This window comes from Bos indicus, chromosome 4, assembly GCF_029378745.1.
Source record: "Bos indicus isolate NIAB-ARS_2022 breed Sahiwal x Tharparkar chromosome 4, NIAB-ARS_B.indTharparkar_mat_pri_1.0, whole genome shotgun sequence".
Classification (NCBI taxonomy): domain Eukaryota; kingdom Metazoa; phylum Chordata; class Mammalia; order Artiodactyla; family Bovidae; genus Bos; species Bos indicus.
The window spans coordinates 109895630-109915086 of NC_091763.1; the positions used below are offsets into that span (position 1 = coordinate 109895630).

General features: G+C 38.6%; 1 long non-coding RNA gene across 1 annotated transcript in view; it reads left to right on the forward strand.

Annotated features, from left to right (window-relative positions):
• The window catches only part of LOC139182790 (uncharacterized), a 74092-nt gene that overhangs the window by 29879 nt on the left and 24756 nt on the right, over positions 1 to 19457 (forward strand). The window contains exon 2 of the long non-coding RNA XR_011566362.1: positions 148 to 19457. This exon is cut by the window's right edge and continues 24756 nt beyond it. This is a non-coding gene — a long non-coding RNA (uncharacterized lncRNA). The remainder of the gene's footprint in view (positions 1 to 147) is intronic.

Below are 19457 nucleotides of genomic sequence, written 5' to 3' on the forward strand. Positions count from 1 at the left end.
CCAAAGACCCCACTGACATCTGCCCCAATGACATCCGTTGCTGGCCATTCTTCCAGAACATTTTAAAATATATAAAATATGATAAAACTTTTGAAATGGTAACTAGAGAATTATTATTATATTTTTGCTGTTTTTATGTTATGGCAGAACCGTTTTTGATACTGCAGCTAAACAGTTACTTCAAAAACCTGCCTCTGAACACCCTGCTGCTTTTCCTTTGAACTTCCTGAAGCCTTAGTTCCAGAAGCAGCTTCAGATCTGCGTGGCTCATTAATTCCTCCTACAGGCCAGTCTCTGGGTGACCTCAAAGCCAAGAAAGACTCTGACCCAAGCAATCCAGTCCCTTTTGGCCCCCACTGCCCAGACCCCAGGCTTACTGACTCCTTGAAAATCTGTTTTCCTTTTGCTCAAAGCAGACAAACCAAGGAATCGTCTCCCACCCTAGAATAAACACCTCAAATCGTAAGGGACCTGATGACTTGCCATTCCATACAATAGCTGTTCTATTAAATCGTATTATGTAAAAATGGAATTTGTATTAGAGTTGTTTTATAGGAGGTTGGTTTATGTCATCAACTATTTTCATTGAAAATCTGAGCTGTGATGAGTCAGCCATAAAACTGGCAGAATAAAACTTGGGGGATGGCTGTTGTGAAGTTCTTCTAAGGCTCGTAAAACTGGGTTATGCATTTTGATAGTTTTGATATTTTAGTTTCAGACATTTTATCCAAAGAACCAGAATTGTCATCAGTACTACATTTTAATTTGATTTTTATGGACTTTCATTTTGAACTTCCCTTCCTTGCTCTTGATCTTTTATTTAAAAGTATGAGAAAACTGGACCTATTACTCCCCTTTATGTTGACTCACAGAAGAATCTAGATAAATCTTCTGTTTTATGGAGGAAGGAGTTTAAAGGTCAGTGAGAGAGCAAGAACCTTGAAAGTTTTTGCAATTAAATCAAAATAAAAGCTTACATTTGCTGAATCTATGTCCTATTTCAAGCATCACATTGACCCCATTGTTTATATCCATCACTTCATTTCTTCTTCATGACAATCTTGCCAGATAGTTGCTACTACTATCCTTATTTATTTAGAGCAAAGGGAGACTTAGGGAAGTTGGATAATTCCATAAGGTTAGAGTCAGGGGTCAAACCAAAGTTTCTCTATAATAAATTAAGCACTTCACTCTGTTGTTTAAGAAATAGCATGTGTCCATGTGAAAAAATATATCTATATAAGCATACAAATACCTATAGAAAATTAATCTATGGTGGACAGTATCACACTGGTGTTTACCTTTGGGTGGGGGATTCATATGGACTGGGAAGGGACATGTGGGAACTTCCTGGGAACGGTTGAATGTTATATCTTAATAGGCACATGAGTAGATTATCAGGGTATATGCATTTGTCAGAATAAGTTCAATGGTAGCACCAAAGATCAATGCATTGAATTGAAGGCAAATGAGGCTGGCCACCTTCTCCAAGTATACTACTCCCCTGCCTCCCTTTCCAGCCGTGTCTTCAGAATAGAGACAGGCTGCCTACCCCGTCATCGTACTTCTCAGCCCACAGGACAGGTCGAGGGTTGTACATGTTACCCAGTTCTGCTAGACAGAATATTTCTCAAGGATTTCCAAAATCAGGCTAGGAGGTTTTAAAAAATGGTGTTTTTCCTATGTTGACAATGTTGTAATTGTCACAACTTCTGCTTGCTGACAGTCAGGTCCTCTACTCTGTAGGTGGTCTGGCACCTGAAATATGGCTCATGCAACTGATGAACTGAGCAAGTTAGATTGTGCTCACTTTTAATTCATTTAAATTGAAATAGCTGTGTGTGGCTCCTGGCTAATACATTAGATGGCACAGGTGTAGGAGGCTAAGGAATGAGTGATGGGCAGAGAGATCCCTAATGGAACTGGAGTGCTTTATAAGGCTGACTCTGCCCTGCCCAGCCCTTGTGCTTTGGGTATAGGAGCTCATGAACTACAGACGCTTCCATCACTGCTAAGGATTCTCCTCTAGATGAAACCCTTTGAAATCACTGTGAATAAAGTAAACCACTCTTTATCCCACTCTTTGTGAAAAGAAGCATTCAGTGCAAATGTGTGGGTTGGGGTAAGACTTCCCTGTAATTAAGTTTTCATTTCTGTAAAAACCAAATAATTACTAAATAGATACAAATTGCTAATTGCTCTAAACCTTTCCATCTTTATAAGAATGGGAGACGGAATAAACAGAGATAGTATTGGTACTTCCAGAGTGGTAAGGGAGAAGGCTTTACAACTTTTCTTATAATTGGCTGCAACTTTCAAAAGTCAGGGAAATGCTGTGTGTCTAGAGTCATAACTTTGCATAATTAATGATGTGACTTTCTTTTTTTTTCACTCTTGAATTACTTAAAGGAGCTTTTGAAAGCATGTTTTAGAGTATCATGGCCAATACTCTCACAGTTAATGACTAAGCACTTGCTAATAATGTACCTTTGAATTCTGGCTGATACTGTCAGTCTTGGGGACTGATTTATAGTTGTTATAAAAGAAGATATAATGAACAGGCCTGTGCTCTCTAAAGATTATGGATCATAGAATTTTAGAGATGGAGCAACCTTAGAGAATGTTCTAGTCCAGCCTCCTAATTTTACAGATGAAGAAACAAAAGCCCAAGAGAGACAAACCGATTTGCTCAAGGTCACAACACCTAATTAGTGGCCAGGCTGAGACTCCATCCCAGGTCTCTTAATGCCCAAAGCAGGCTGTCAGGGAGCCAAGGTCAATAAATCTTACTATTCTGACTTTGGCCTCTTTGAATGATATCTTAATTGCGATTTTTACTTTATTATTCTGTAAGAACTGACAACTTTGTCAAGACAAAATAGCATATGATCAAAATTTTTTGTGTGGTCTTGAGATGAAACAACAGGTGTATGTTTATCCTTAATGAAAATCTTAAAAGATTAAAGATGAAACCTCAAGACATACTAGCTTCTAAAGTGATATTAAGTAAATAGGGCTAACATCAATTTATACAGAATATCTTGTAATTATTTACCTTTACTCCTATGTTGTGTGTGTGTGTGTGTGTGTGTGTGTGTGTGTGTGTGTATGTGTGCTGTGCTCAGTTTCTTCAGTCGTGCAATTCTTGGTGACCTCTTGGACTGTAGCTTGCCAGCCTCCTCTGTCCATGAAATTCTCCAGGTAAGAATACTGGAGTGGGTTGCCATGCTCTCCTCCAGGGGATCTTCCTGACCCAGGGGTTGAACTTGTGGCTCCTTCATCTCCTGTATTGCAGGAGGATTATTTACTGCTGAGCCACTGGGGAAGCCCCCTTTATCCCTACATCATCATTTAAAGTATAACCATCACAGGAAAGACTTGAGCTTGGAAATGAGTAAAGCATTTCTGGTCTCAGCCATAGCGCTTCCATAACTGATCAAGGCTTAGTTTACTCTTAAAAAAAAAAAGAGGATTTTAAAAGGTACAGAATAATATTACACAAAGCTTCTAATATAGTGATTAACAGACAGTCAATAATATATAGGAAACTGTTACATTTTTAAATACTATTTAAGATGTTTTCATCCTTGAATCAATATATGTATTAACATGTGTTTTTCAAGCATACGTATATAATAAAAATATACTATCTTAAAGAGACAAATGACTACTGAATGCTTGGTATATTTCAGGAACTGATTTAGGTTTGGAGTATATTCATAAACAGAAGAGAAAAAAATTGCTATACTGATGGAACTTGTGTACTGGTTGAGGGTCATTGGAGTGAGGGAGCCATTTAAAAATAAATATAAATATATTACATGTGTCTACATAAAAATACACAGCAGATAATTAGTATTAAATATGCATTTGGACAATTATTGCTTATCTAATTTGTAAAGTTGCTTTTTCCAAATGAATTAAGAATATAAGAAACATTGACTAAAATACACTGCTCTTTACCTTGATTTTGATTTACCTTTGGAACAAACAATTTGAAAACACTGATTTAAATTATCGAATATATATTCAGTTCAGTTCCATGGCTCAGTTGTGTCCAACTCTTTGTTACCCCATGAATCGCAGCACGCCAGGCCTCCCTGTCCATCACCAACTCCCGGAGTTCACTCAAACTCACGTCCATCAATTCGGTGATGCCCTCCAGCCATCTCATCCTCTGTCATCCCCTTCTCCTCCTGCCCCCAATCCCTCCCAGCATCAGGGTCTTTTCCAGTGAGTCAACTCTTCACATGAAATGGCGAGAGTACTGGAGTTTCAGCTTTAGCATCAGTCCTTCTGAAGAACACCCAGGACTGATCTCCTTTAGAATGGACTGGTTGGATCTCCTTGCAGTCCAAGGGACTCTCAAGAGTCTTCTCCAACACCACAGTTCAAAAGCATCAATTGTTCGGTGCTCAGCCTTCTTCACAGTCCAACTCTCACATCCATACATGACCACTGGAAAAACCATAGCCTTGACTAGACAGACCTTTGTTGACAAAGTAATATCCCTGCTTTTCAATATGCTATCTAAGTTGGTCATAACTTTCCTTCCAAGGAGTAAGAGTCTTTTAATCTCATGGCTGCAATCACCATCTGCAGTGATTTTGGAGCCCAGAAAATTAAGTCTGACACTGTTTCCACTGTTTCCCCATCTATTTCCCATGAAGTGATGGGACCAGATGCCATGATCTTAGTTTTCTGAATATGAGCTTTAGGCCAACTTTTTCACTCTCCTCTTTCAAGAGGCTTTTTAGTTCCTCTTCACTATTACTATGTATTTATTAATCTATAGTAATTAATAACTATATTTATTGCTATTTAAAATCAAAATGGACAATTCAAAGATTTCTAATACATATTTTGTTTTGTTTGAAAAAATAGATTTAGAGAATTCTCAGTTCAGTTCAGTTGCTCAGTCGTGTCTGACTCTTTGTGACCCCATGAATTGCAGCACGCCAGGCTTCCCTGTCCATCACCAACTCCCGGAGTTCACTCAGACTCACGTCCATTGAGTCAGTGATACCATCCAGCCATCTCATCCTCTGTCATCCCCTTCTCCTCCTGCCCCAAATCCCTCCCAGCATCAGGGTCTTTTCCAATGAGTCAACTCTTCGCATGAGGTGGCCAAAGTACTGGAGTTTCAGCTTCAGCATCATTCCTTCCAAAGAAATTCCAGGGCTGATCTCCTTTAGAATGGACTGGTTGGATCTCCCTGCAGTCCAAGGGACTCTCAAGAGTCTTCTCCAACACCACAGTTCAAAAGCATCAATTCTTCGGCACTCAGCTTCTTCACAGTCCAACTCTCACATCCATACATGACCACAGGAAAAACCATAGCCTTGACTAGACAAACCTTTGTTGGCAAAGTAATGTCTCTGCTTTTGAATATGCAGTCTAGGTTGGTCATAACTTTCCTTCCAAGGAGTAAGCGTCTTTTAATCTCATGGCTGCAGTCACCATCTGCAGTGATTTTGGAGCCCAAAAAAATAAAATCTGACACTGTTTCCACTGTTTCCCCATCTATTTCCCATGAAGTGATGGGACCGGATGCCATGATCTTTGTTTTCTGAATGTTGAGCTTTAAGCCAACTTTTTCACTCTCCACTTTCACTTTCATCAAGAGGCTTTTTAGTTCCCCTTCACTTTCTGCCATAAGGGTGGTGTCATCTGCATATCTGAGGTTATTGATATATCTCCTGGCAATCTTGATTCTAGCCTGTGCTTCTTCCAGTCCAGCATTTCTCATGATGTACTCTGCGTATAAGTTAAATAAGCAGGGTGACAATGTACAGCCTTGATGTACTCCTTTTCCTATTTGGAACCAGTCTGTTCCATGTCCAGTTCTAACTGTTGCTTCCTGACCTGCATACAAATTTCTCAAGAGGCAGATCAAGTGGTCTGGTATTCCCATCTCTTTCAGAATTTAGAGCATTCTATTATGTAATTAATAACTACATATTTATTCTTATGAAAACAAAATAGACAATTCAAAGATTTCAAATATATTTTTTGTTTTATTTGAGTATAATCCATATGCCATTGTGTAAGATGAAGGCCTATTCATAATTAGCACATTTATCTTGGTTAATTAAAAATTTATTAACATAAATTTAAATTTATATTCAATTTAAGAGAATTTAATCAATATAAATATATATTTGTCAATTTTTCCAATTTATCTGCATAAATATATTTCTGGTGCCTAAACTTTTCATTATTTTTAAAATTTCATTCATTATTTTAACTATTACTTTGACAATTTTTAAAAAGCTCAGTGATAAGTGTCTAAGGAAATTTCTTCTGAGACTTGAGATTATTGGAAGCTATTGGCTCTGTCTTAGCACACCCATAGTGGAAGCAATTTTGAACTGAACAGAACATGAGATACAATTTTACTCCATTGTATTTTCTCACTACCTTCCTCCTGGTCCTTCAGTATTTTTTTAGGATTGTAGAGAGAACAGCTGATTTTGTTCTGCAGCCTCTGCTCACGATTAATTAGGCCTTGCTATTAGATCACAGTTTTGGATATCACCTCTGTTGTTGTTTAGTTGCTAAGTCGTGTCTGACTCTTTTGTGACCACATGGACAGTAGCCCGCCAGACTCCTCTGTCTATGGGATTTCCCAGGGGAAAATACTGGAATGGGTTGCCGTTTTCTTTTCCGGGGGATCTTCCTGACCGAAGGGAGGAACCTGGTTCTTATGCTTGACAGGTTGATTCTTTACCACTGAGCCAACAGAGATGCTTGCATATCAGTAGAAAGTATTTGTTGGATGGCATATTGATGCTTGCCTTGGAGTGTACCATAGATGTAATAAGCTTGGCTCTTAAGCACTGGTTAATCGGTATGAGAATAAACCTCCCTGAGCAGAGTCACTCTGTTTCCCCACAGGACCTCCAGGCCTTTAACAACTAGAGCCTCACAGCGGCCTCACTTTCTATCCTCCCTAGTAGGGCTCACTCATGGGCCCATAACTGGAACAATTCACACTAAGTCCAGAAGGATGTAACTATCCCCAGTTTCAAGCCCTTGCCTTATGCCCCAGTGTAGTGGATGTTAGAAATACCTTTCAGACCTGGAATCTGAAGCTTTAGACCTGAGGATTAACTTCCCATATTTCTTCTTTCAATGTTTATCACCAATCAGATGAAGGATCCTGTCTCTCCCAGATAAAATCCTAACTATGCTCTCAAAATCAGCAGCTCATTCAAAATTCTCCATACCTAGCAGTTTACTGAAGTAAACTAAACAGAAATTAATGTTGTAAGAGCATATCTGGAGCTTCCCGGGTAGCTCTAGTGGTAAAGAACCTTGCTTGCCAATGCAGGAGACATAAGAGATGCAGGTTCAATCCCTGGATCAGGAGGATCCCCTGGAGGAGAATATGGCAATCCGCTCCAGTATTCTTGCCTGGAAAATCTCATGGTCAGAGGGTCCTGGTGGGTTACAGTCCATAGAGTCGCAAGGAGTTGGACACGACTGAAGTGACTCAGCACAGCACAGCACAAGAGCGTATTTAGCATAAAATTCATCTTAGAATATCAGATTCCACTGGAATTCTGCAAACTTAATGTCTATTCAGGACTGTATTCCCTGAAAGAGGAAATGGGAAACCCCTCCAGTATTCTTGCCTGGAGAATCCCATGGACAGAGGAGCCTAGCCCATAGGGTGGCAAAGAGTCAAACACGACTGAGTGACTGAGCAGACAGCACTGTACTATTTCTTGACATATCAAAGAAGACCTGCGTTTGGCCCGTTGGACACATATTTTCCTTAAGTCAAAGAATTTGAAAATTAAGTTCTCATTGCATTTAAGGAAAGGATGGTGATCCTGTGTAATTTGCATCTCCTCAGTGGCAAGCATGTTACCAGGTGTATTTGGGGCTTCTAAGGGTTTACAGATGGGAGGAAGGAAGGAACGAGGACAGAAGGATGAAAGAAAGGAAGAAAATGTATTAAAGGATGTTAAGGACAGAGGTAGAAGCTGGATTTAAGATTTCTGGATTTTGACTTCTATTTGGAATACCCATCTTGTTTTTAACGCCCAAATTATCTAGAAGGAGTCAACCCCAAGTCATTCATTCTGTTAAGAAATAATTGAGCCGCCACTGATGTGCAGGCACTTCTGAGTTACAACACAAGGTCAGACACAACACTGCCCTCCAGATATCTACACCCAAAGAGAGGATATAGTGCTGTTCAAATTTCTCTAAATTGTTCTAAGAATTATAGTCAAGTACCATAGTTACATGAGAGAAGGTGATGGAAAACAGGGAAAGCTACCCTTGAGACAAACTGCTTGAGGTAAATGTTCGATGTTTAAGAGAAATTGGATGAACAGATCAGCTAGAAGGATGACTTTCCAGATGGAGGGAATGGTAAGCAAAAGTGAGCAGCTGAGACAAGATTGGAAACCAGGCAGTCTGGGGAGATGTTTCTATTCCATGCCAAGATATTTGGTTAACAGTGTGATGACCATCCACAGATTCTGACTTGGTTTTTCTTATTTCTAAATAAGAAGGAAGAAAGCCAGAGGGCTGGGGCCACAGCCTTTTTCCTGAGACGAGATGCAGTAGATCAAGATGCCAACCAGTGGTCATGGAAGAGACATTTTAAGGGGTAGAATGTTAAGACTCGATTACTAACTTCAATGGGAGAGATCACCATATTCCTGTTTCTAGCTTGAGTGGGTGATTGGGTAGGAGGAGGTTTTCAGAAAACGTTACACTCAGTTTGGGGTGTGATGTTTGATGTTCTTACAGAAAAGGACTGAGATGCATAAGGATGTAACCTTGGCAGTCTTAACTAGAGACAGACATGGAGATTAAGAATATGTCTTCTTAAGAGCCATAAGTGGAAATGTAAGACAGAATTGTGAATAATTCAACATTTTCACTCCTGGTTAAGTTACTGGGCTTCCCTAGAGGCTCAGGATGTAAAGAAATCTACCTGATGTGCAGGAGACCCAAGTTTGGTCCCTGAGTAAGAAAGATCCGCTGGGGAAGGAAACAGCTACCCACTCTGGTATTCTTGCCTGGAGGTTTCTGTGGACAGAGGAGCCTGGCCAGCTACAATCTATGGTGTTATAATGTATCTGTGAAAGGTCTGTAAAGGGGGAAAATAAACTCTGCAGTAAAGTATTCTTAAAAATAAAAACTAAACACCTAACGCTCATCCTAAAGACGTTACCACCAAATGGAGGGAAAGAGTTGTAAAGTATATTAAGTACATATAAGCCTTCCATTCCAAGACAGATTTACATAATTTAGCATAACTTGTTCATAATGATGATGATAAAACCACTAAACATCTGCTAAGCGTTTAAAAAGCATTTTCCTTCTATTAGCATCAGGAGCTGGAAAATAACATATTTTGACTAAAATCATCCTTTAAAAAAAATCTAGTTTGGGTCCAGCAGAATTTTATTCTTGATTTTATTTGGGGTCTTTGCTCTTTGTTTCTCAAAAGGTGTGTAAAACTAGAATCTTTCACCTAATTGGAAATGCATCTTCCTGTAAGTACACTTATTATTTCGACGCTGGCAAGGTCAGACCTTCAGAGAGTTTCATCCATCTTTATCTGCGATACAGCATCAAATTAGGAGAGACCATGTTCTGGTCAGAAAATGAAGAGTTTTACGTCAAGAGGAGAATGAAAGCATGAAAGTGTTGCCTATTTTTCTTCTGAGATAATATCATAATGAGCCATTTTAATATAATAAAAGTATCATATATTATTCCAAGCCCTGATTTTTTTTGTTGTAATAAGTAACTTTTTTTTTTTCATCAAGGAATAGAATTGTCTCCCCTCTTTGGCTTGGAATCAGATAATACATGTATCTTTTATTTTGGTCTTTATAGAGTTTGTTCCTCAATAGAAAAACAAAACAGAACAGTTTACTGAGTTCGACTTCGGATTGGCAAGGCTTATGTAAAATTGCATAAATGTGCCCTTGCAGGTTTAAGAACTCTTTATGTTAGTGATTGATCACTCAATTAAATTCTGCATGGAATGGAGAAGCTAAGGGAGTCCATTAGTTGTTTTTTTTTTTAAATGAAGTATAAAAATATCAGGAAATTGTGTACAGGGAAAAATTAAAAAAATCATTTTTTAAAAAGGTAGTTTGAAAGATGAAAAACATTTTAGCTATCTATAACACTGCCTAAAAAATATAGAATGCTTTTCAACAGCAACAACAGTGAAATTAACCAAAACAGATAAAAATAAAACTCAGAACACCTGTGAGTAATGTTTTTCAAGACAGTTTTGACCAATAAACTGCATCCAATAATGGCAAATAAAAACAATCTAGGTGTCATTTAGAAGGTACATAGAGAAAAATACTCAAAACCATATAGTATTTCAGGAAAAATTTAAAAATAATTTTATTTACTGTATAAATTATTTTCAAATTATTTTACTGTGCATAAATTCTTTGAGGTGGCAAATATCCTATCAAATGACCATGATTGCAAGTGGCTATCAGCTGGTGTCCAGTTTATGAACCAGGTTTCCAGTAGCAGTCCAAAAAGAGGCACACGTGAGACTCAGCATTCATCTCGGAAAACTGAGGAAAATGAATATCTAAGTCAGCATAACAAACTATGGCAAAAACTCCTGTGTGCCCGTGTGCTAGGGTGATGCTGGGAATTAGCAGGCACACACAGGGCTCAGGCTTTGATGCTGGTGACAGTCTGATGGAATATACGTTACTTAACTCTCACTGTGCTAGCCTGTCCCTTAACCTCATCACATTTTGAGAGCTACAGCAGCGCACGGCCCAGCTGCCTAAAATCAGCAGTAGCCTTCTAATCTAATCTGCTCTGCAGCTGTTGACTGGTATTTTTTATATTTTTATCAGGTTAAAATTATTTATTTAGGTATTCAATGTAGAGATTTTTTTTGGAGGAAGGCTCGCAAAGTCTTATTACTATACTTCTAAGTTTCCTCTCAATGTCTTTCCTTTTGGGGGGAACCTCACATTCCTTCTCATTTGATTTTTGTTGTTGTTCATTTTCGGGGCCTGCAACGTGGGGATGGGGCTCTTAGTTTCCTGAGCAAGGATTGAACCCATATCCTCAGCATTGGACGTGTAGAGTTTTAACCACTGGGCTATCAGGGAAGTCCCTAGACTGGTGTTTTTTAAACACAATTTCAGATAATCCCTTATTGGTGAAAATCCTGCTAATGTATGCATTGCTAATTTAATTCCTTATTCTTCATTTGACTTCTTTGACTCCTTAACTCTTTATAATCTAATCCCATCCTTTTTTAGGAAATCAGATCATATCAGTCGCTCAGTCCTGTCCGACTCTGCGACCCCATGAATCACAGCACGCCAGGCCTCCCTGTCCATCACAATCTCTCAGAGTTCACTCAGACTCACATCCATCAAGTCAGTGATGCCATCCAGCCATCTCATCCTCTGTCATCCCCTTCTCCTCCTGCGCCCAATCCCTCCCAGCATCAGAGTCTTTTCCAATGAGTCAACTCTTCACATGAGGTGGCCAAAGTACTGGAGTTTCAGCTTTAGCATCAGTCCTTCCAAAGAAATCCCAGGGCTGATCTCCTTCAGAATGGACTGGTTGGATCTCCTTGCAGTCCAAGGGACTCTCAAGAGTCTTCTCCAACACCACAGTTCAAAAGCATCAATTCTTCAGCACTCAGCCTTCTTCACAGTCCAACTCTCACATCCATACATGACCACAGGAAAAACCATAGCCTTGACTAGACAAACCTTTGTTGAATTTCTATTTGTTCCCAAATCTCTCCATCGTCTCAGAGATTTGCTCTAATCCCCTTTTCCTGAAACATCCTGACCTGAACCAGAAAATGTCTAGCTGGTCCCATTCTTCTATTTTGTGGTAACTCAACCTCACAGCACCCAATTTCTGACTCATTCTATCGGGGTTACTAACATTGTATGTGTAAGATAGTATATATAACATTGTATATCATTGTAACAAGGCTTCCCTTGTAGCTCAGTCAGTAAAGAATCTGCCTGCAATGCAGGAGACCCAGGTTCCATTCCTGGGTTGGGAAGATCCCCTGGAGAAGGAAATGGCAACCCATTCCAGTATTCTTGCCTGGAGAATCCCATGGACAGAGGAGGCCTGGCAGGCTACAGTCCATGGCATTGCAAGAGTTGGAAATCACTTAGCAACTAAACCACCAACATTGTATAATAACTTCTTTCTACTTCTGTGGGTGAAAAGGGAAGCACATTAAATCAAGTAGGGAGAGTAACTTTGCAAAATCATTTTGTGTTGGGGGTAATTCATTAGTAGAGTAAAGTTAGAGAATAGGGCATGGCAGTTCAACAAGGTGACCTCATTATGTTAATTTATAAAATAAATTATTATAAATTTAAAGACTCTTCATCCTGGAATCTGTATGGATGGTAATTTGAGAGGTGAAGTAAACATGATTGAGTTGTTGTTGTTGAGTCGCTAAGTCATGGCATGGACCTCATGGACTGTAGCCCTCCAGGCTTCCCTGTATATGGGATTTCCCAGGCAACAGTACTGGAGTGAGTTACCATTTCCTTCTCCAGGATATCTTTCCAACCCAGGGATTGAACCCACATGTCCTGCATTAGCAGGTGGATTCTTTAACACTGAGTCACCAAGGAAGCCCCAAACTTGACTGAGACAAGCATTTATTAGGACATGAACAACAGTCATCTAGTGAAAAGGGACAAGGGACAGTTTTGTCTGAGGTCCAGTACAATGGCCATGGGATTGTGAGTAACTCTTATATTTTGCTTTTATTTTGTATTTTCCAAGCCTTCAACAATAGGCACATATTCATTTTATTATTTTAAGAAATGTAACTCTGAAACAAACAAACAAACCCATTATGCCCTTTGATCTCAAAATTCTGCTTGTTGTTCAGTCTCTCAGACACATCTGACGATTTGCAACCCCATGGACTGCAGCACACCAACCAGGCCTCCTTATCCCTCACCATCTCCTGAGGCTTGCTCAAGCTCATGTCCATTGAGTAGGTGATGCTATTCAACCATCTCATCCTCTGTCATCCCCTTCTGCCTTCAGTCTTTCCCAGCATCAGGGTCTTTTCCAGTGAGTCGGCTTTTCTCATCAGGTGGCCAAAGTCGGTGTCTTCAGAGTCGGCGTCAGTTCCTCCAGTGAATATTTAGGATTGATTTCCTTTAGGATTGACTGGTTTGATCTCCTTGCAGTCTAAGGAACTCTCAAGAATCTTCTCCAACACTCTTACTAGTTATTTATACTAAATGATGGAAAATGAATTCAACAAATCTATGTATAAAGTATGAGCCCAGTTCTATAAAATATGCTTACACAAATAGCAGGCAGATGGATGCAGAAGAAGGGCAGAGAAGAAGAGAGGATACAAATGAACTGGAGGTTGTACAAAAACATTATATTGGTTGACTCCAGGCGTTGACATCCTAAGTGATTTGTATTGTCTTTCCTAAACTTCTATAATCTAGAAAAGTCAATTCACATGTATTTCTGTGTAATTAATGAGAAAATTGAGTTTACTTGGAGATCTTGATGACTGTCAATAAAAATAGCCAGAAGAGGGCAGAAAACTGATGCTAGAAATATCAAAGGGGGTTCATTTTTTTTAAATTGTTGAACAAACAGGAATTAATTGAGAAGGAGGAATCTTCTAGGATAACTCTTATGTTTTTGGCTGAATGGCTGGCACAACTGTTGATGAGATCGGCAATGGTGGGGAAGGATAAGCGTAAGTGATAGTGAGAATCCTTGAAAAGGAGGTTGGCTGGGGAGCCGTCAGTCTCAGGAAAAGAGTATTTTATCAGTGACATAGTTGAGCATTTCTTGCACATGGTTACCATTAAAAGGAAATGGTTTCTGTTTGGTCTTAAATGTTTGCTTATTATTATTTTTTTTAACATTTCTTACCAGTCACACTCCACCACTGTATTCTCTATAGCAGGAGGGGCTTGTTCCCACCACTGTCCTCCACCTTGCAGGATGGTCAACGGAAGAGGAGAAATTCTGTGGGACCCATTGTGAGAGCTAAAGCATCCAAAATGCTTATAGAGTGCTACCTGGAGAGATCCAGGTGATAACTGAGAATATTTGTCTGACACTGATGACAAATGGTGATGAGATGATGAGAAATGATAGCATCCCCAACTCAATGGACAAGAGTTTGGGTAGGCTTCAGAAGTTGGTGATGGACAGGGAAGCCCAGTGTGGTGCAGTCCATGGGGTCACAGAGAGTTGGATACAACTGAGTAACTGAATTGAACTGATGAGAAATAGAAAGAATTTGAACTTTTTTTTTTTAATGCTGCTTGGTAGGGAGGATTGTGTAAATGAACATTCTAGCCCCATCACTTTATAGGTATGTGACTTGAACACATTTCTTAATCTCATTGGGTCTGTTTTTTCTTCCTTACAGATGACAGTGGTAGAGAACCCCATTGAATTATAATAAATGTTAAATGAATTAGTATATTCCAGGTGTTTAGATGACAGCTGGGCAGATTGTAAATATATATTCATGTTGGATATTTTATTTATATTATTTTTTTATTTCTACAAAGCAGATTCTTCATGTATTAGGCTAGCACCACTTTCCTAAAAATAAAAATTTGTCCTGTGTGTTCTATAGCATTCTTTTCCTAATAGAAATATTACCAACATTAATTCCTCTCTTAGATAAATGTGATTTGCATTTCATCTCTTTATGCAACTTCCTTGTTGTTTTATCATTTTCTTGCCATTTTCCTATTGCTTTATTTTATAAATAATGAATACCGAATTTTAAAGATTCGAGTAAATATAGACCATATATGTTTTTGCCCATGAAGCACAAGGAAAAATTTTATTCATAATATTTTATTTCTGTCACTGTACTTGAGATTAATAGCCCAATTTTTCATCCACAGAGTTTATTAGAGGTCATAAAAATGATTGGAATCTCTTTTCTGATTGGCTGAGAAAAGGAATTTAATCTTATATAATTGTCTTTCAAGTAAGACATGCATCAGTACAATAAAACTCTCTATTAGACACTGAACCATTTCACATGATTTTAAAAAGATTAATATTCATATAAAATTTATCTATCTCTCAGCCTATCTGTCCATGGTAAACTTTCTTAAAGAAAAGCAGAATAGACTTCAAAATGGAGTTGTGGATAATGGAAATACCAAATAAGAAAAATTCAATGAAGAGGGATGGCAACACAATTTTTTCCCCTTCTATTTATTCTTTAATTTATCTTACTGAAGTATAGTTGATTCACAGTTTTGTGTCAATTTCTACTCTACACTAAAGTGGTTCAGTTTTACATAGCTATATATTCTTTTTCTTATTTTGTTCCATTATGGTTTATCCCCGGGTATTGAATATAGTTCCCTGTGCTATACAGTATTCCCCTTCTTTGGGTTATAAGAGCGGGAAGGTCAGTGGTATACTAGCTTTTGTTTGTCTTCTTAAGCCATGAAACTTTTCCCCCAAATAAATTCTTCCTCAAAGGTCTAATTCCTAAATAGATAACTGCTGCTACTGCTGCTAAGTCGCTTCAGTCGTGTCTGACTCTGTGCAGCCCCATAGATGGCAGCCCACCAGGCTTCCCCGTCCCTGGGATTTGCCAGGCAAGAACACTGGAGTGGCTTGCCATTTCCTTCTCCAATGCATGAAAGTGAAAAGTGAAAGTGAAGTCGCTCAGTGGTGTCTGACTCTTAGCGACCCCATGTACTGCAGGCTACTAGGCTCCTCTGTCCGCGGGATTTTCCAGGCAAGAGTACTGGAGTGTGTTGCCATTGCCTTCTCCAAGATAACTGCTTGGGCAGGGGGAAATTTTCCACGAAGTGGCTCCAGAAGCCATTCCTGGTGGTGGTGGGGGGGTCCCTCTGATTTCAGTAGCAGTTCAGATAACATCAGCCTAATACAAACATTGCCTTCTAAAAGCCCTTGAGACACAGTGATGTAGCCAGGGTTACTGGGTTACATATGATAATATGCAATAAAAGTGAATTAATGCATCCTGCATCCTGAAAAAGAATAATGTGTTACATTATACATTTTTATTCAGTCCCTACTATGAAAACTTCCTAAAGTTGCTCTGCTTTCTCAAACTGCTACTGCTATATAATGTATTCATCTTTTCAGTAGTAAACTTCTCTAGAGTTTATTTTTCTAGCGTAAAGGAAGGATATTTTTTTTTAACTTAGAAAAGTTCTCAACTAACAAAAAGCACCAACACACCGTGTCAAAATTTGAATTTTTTGTTTGGTTGCAGCTCCGTTTTTTTTTTTTCTTTTAATCCTGTTTTGGAAAAGCATTCTTCTCACAAGGGAAATAAAACTCAACAAGTAAAGGTTAAGTATGAATATTTTGGGTATGGTTTACTAAACTACCATGCAAAAGATCTCTCACAGGCATTCAACAAAAATAAACACATTAGTAAAAGACAAAATGAATAAATGGCATTTTTCCAAACAGCAATTTCCATTGAAAAGAGATTAAATGAACCTTCCTCGAAGCATATGAAATACCCTGTTGAGTTTTGATCCAATAAAAAGTTGGATTAAACCTGCTGGTTAAGAACTGGTGCACATGTGATATCAAAGGGTACACTAACTTGTAGCTAAGGGCACCCCAGGTCCTAAAACTAATAGAGATGAGGGTTCAAATCCATCTGGTGTTGGAGATTTTGTTTTAACCCAGAAGCATCACAAGGATTCTCCTCTACTCTAGAGTGACCCCTGGCAGGAGCAGGCAAGCATAAATGTCACTGAACAACCTCGGAAGCAAGCACCTCACGTCCTTGACTGAAGAGTATCCTGGCAGCTGAGTAGAAATTCCACCTTCCCTGCTACAAATGACAGGAAATATCACATGTGTCTTTCACGTTCATCAGCATCTTATGCTGCAGTTTTAGACAAAGATGCTTTAAAATGTTTTCTTAGGATGGATAAGGCACAAAGGATGCAACTGAACGGAAATGAAAACAGTTTTGAACAATGGCAGTAACTGGCTGTAACTGATGTGTAATAGCTGGGCTTCAAAGTGTTATAGCCATGGATTTGAGCACTGACTCCACTGCTGTTACCTGTATAAATATGAACCAGTCATGGAAAGTAGTACCATCTAGCAGTGTGGCTATGGAGATTAAATAAGTTAATTTAAAATATATTGAATAATTTAATATATTTAACGTATTTTAAAGGTCCTAGAACATTATGGGCATTCAATAGTTGACAGTTAGTGGGTCCTTTCAAGGACTTCCCAGGTGGCACAGTGGTAAAGAATCTACCTGCCAATGCGGGAGATAGGGATTCAAAATACAGGGTCCTTTAGGCCCTTTCATTGCAAGAAATATAGATGGGCTAAGGTTATCTCAAGTGATGGAGACATTTTGAAGATACATATGGGTAAAGGAAGCTAGGAATTTGGATCCTGCAATAGACTTTTATAGCAACACAGAAATAGTATACTTCTAGATCTCAATTCAAAAACTAAGGAAGGCTAACGTAGGGCTTCCCAAGTGGACCTAGTGTAAAAAATCCACCTGCCAATATAGGAGACCAGGGTTGATTCCCTGTGTCAGAAAGATTCCTGGAGTAGGGCATGGAAAATCTTCTTAATAAGCCAGGGGAGTGAACTTGTTTTCTGTTGTTATTTTAACTCTAATCAGCAGAAAATGCATCGCTTTGTCTAAGTGTCTTAGCTACCACCTAAGTAACTTTGTATTCTCGTTGAACCCCTCAAGATAAAATCTGATAGATTTAATAAGTAGGAAACCTTTTAAGCCAAGTAGACCACATTCATAGGCTACAGACCAGGGTCTGATTGGTCAGATGGTGTGTGTCTGGGGATGCACTGAGGGCTGGGATCACGTGGTATTTATTATGGTCATTTATGCTGAAGGAACTTACTAGAAAGAACTGTACATTTAACCGAATTTTAGGCTTCACATTTTTTATAATTTTCTTTCCATTTCATGCAGAATGGGAGAGGACTAATTTACAAACAGAGCTAGTTTGATGCTAGAACGAACATTTATTTTCTAATTTTCTTACTTTTTCTAGTATCTTTAAGGTTAAACAGTTTTTGTTATTTTCTAGTAGTTTTAATCCCAATACTAAAGTTTCCCTGGTGGCTCAGTGGTAAAGAATCCACCTGTCAATGCGGGAGACCTGGGTTCAATCCCCATGTTGGAAAGATCCCCTGGAGAAGGGGAATGGCTATCCATTCCAGTATTCTTGCCTGAGAAATCCCATGGACAGAAGGACATGGAGATCTAGACTCCAAGGGATTGCAAAAGAGTCAGACACAACTTAGCGACTAAAAAGAACAATAAAAGGTTCCCATAACTAGAAAAGAGACTGACTGACGATCTCTCAAGAGGCTTCCAAAGAAAGGTTTTCCACAGCTTTGGGTCTGAACTCAAGCCCCATAGACTTAAATCTGAGAGTTTACTTATGAAAGGACATACAGGGTTCAAGTTAAAAAGAGGCTTAGTGTATAAAAGAAAAACCAATGGTCAACTTACAATGAAAAAAAAAAAAAAACACTGTATTTTTGCATGATTTGTTCTTTTTTCCTTTGGAAAAGGTAAATAGAAGATGAAATTAAACCTATGCATTGCCCCCTGAGTTTGAAATTGAGGTATAGTTCAAATATATTGTCCATCTGCCTAAAGAAATACAGTTGCTAAAAGATCCTTGAGTCTTTGGGCCAAAATCCTGTTTCTTTTGGAGTGAGACTAGGTACCTCCAGTATTTGCTTATAAAATTCTATTCTTTCTAGGTTTTGGCTGCTAAATACTTCTCATCTTGTTGGCCAGATTCTGTGTTATTTATTTTAGTGTTTCAAATCAAGGCATAATCTTGTTTGACAACTATTCTATCTTCCTGATGACCCTATGCATGCATTAATTTATACAGTTAAAAACTTACTTATTCTGCACCTATGTGGCTGGCTCTATAAAACACATTGGAGATACAAGGCAAAATTATGGAAAGTGTTGTTTTCACCACATTGGTCCTTAGGGTACCATAGGAGCAGACAGATAAAAGCCTGATTAATTCCTTCCTCCTTCACTCTGTTATATAGTAATAGTAATGTAATCAGTTTGTGGGTTATATGTTTTAGAACTTAATCTTCATGTTAGAGTGTGTCATCTTGAATCTTCCTGTACAAATTTATATAAGAATCTTATCAAGTCAATGTAATGAGGTACTGTAGTCATTACAAAGAAATATGTTTTTAAAATTTGTCCAAGAAAAGTGGTCTTCAGTTTAGTTGAGACCAGAGTTTAGGCCCGAAAAACTTTTCCATAGATTAGCCTCTTAAAGGGTTGATCTTAGAATTTAATCTTCAGAAGGCAGCAATAGACAGAAACTTGACTTTTTAACCTCAAAACCAATTTGAATTTGTCATATTGTAACTAGTAGTTTTTCAAGTCTCATAGCAAACCA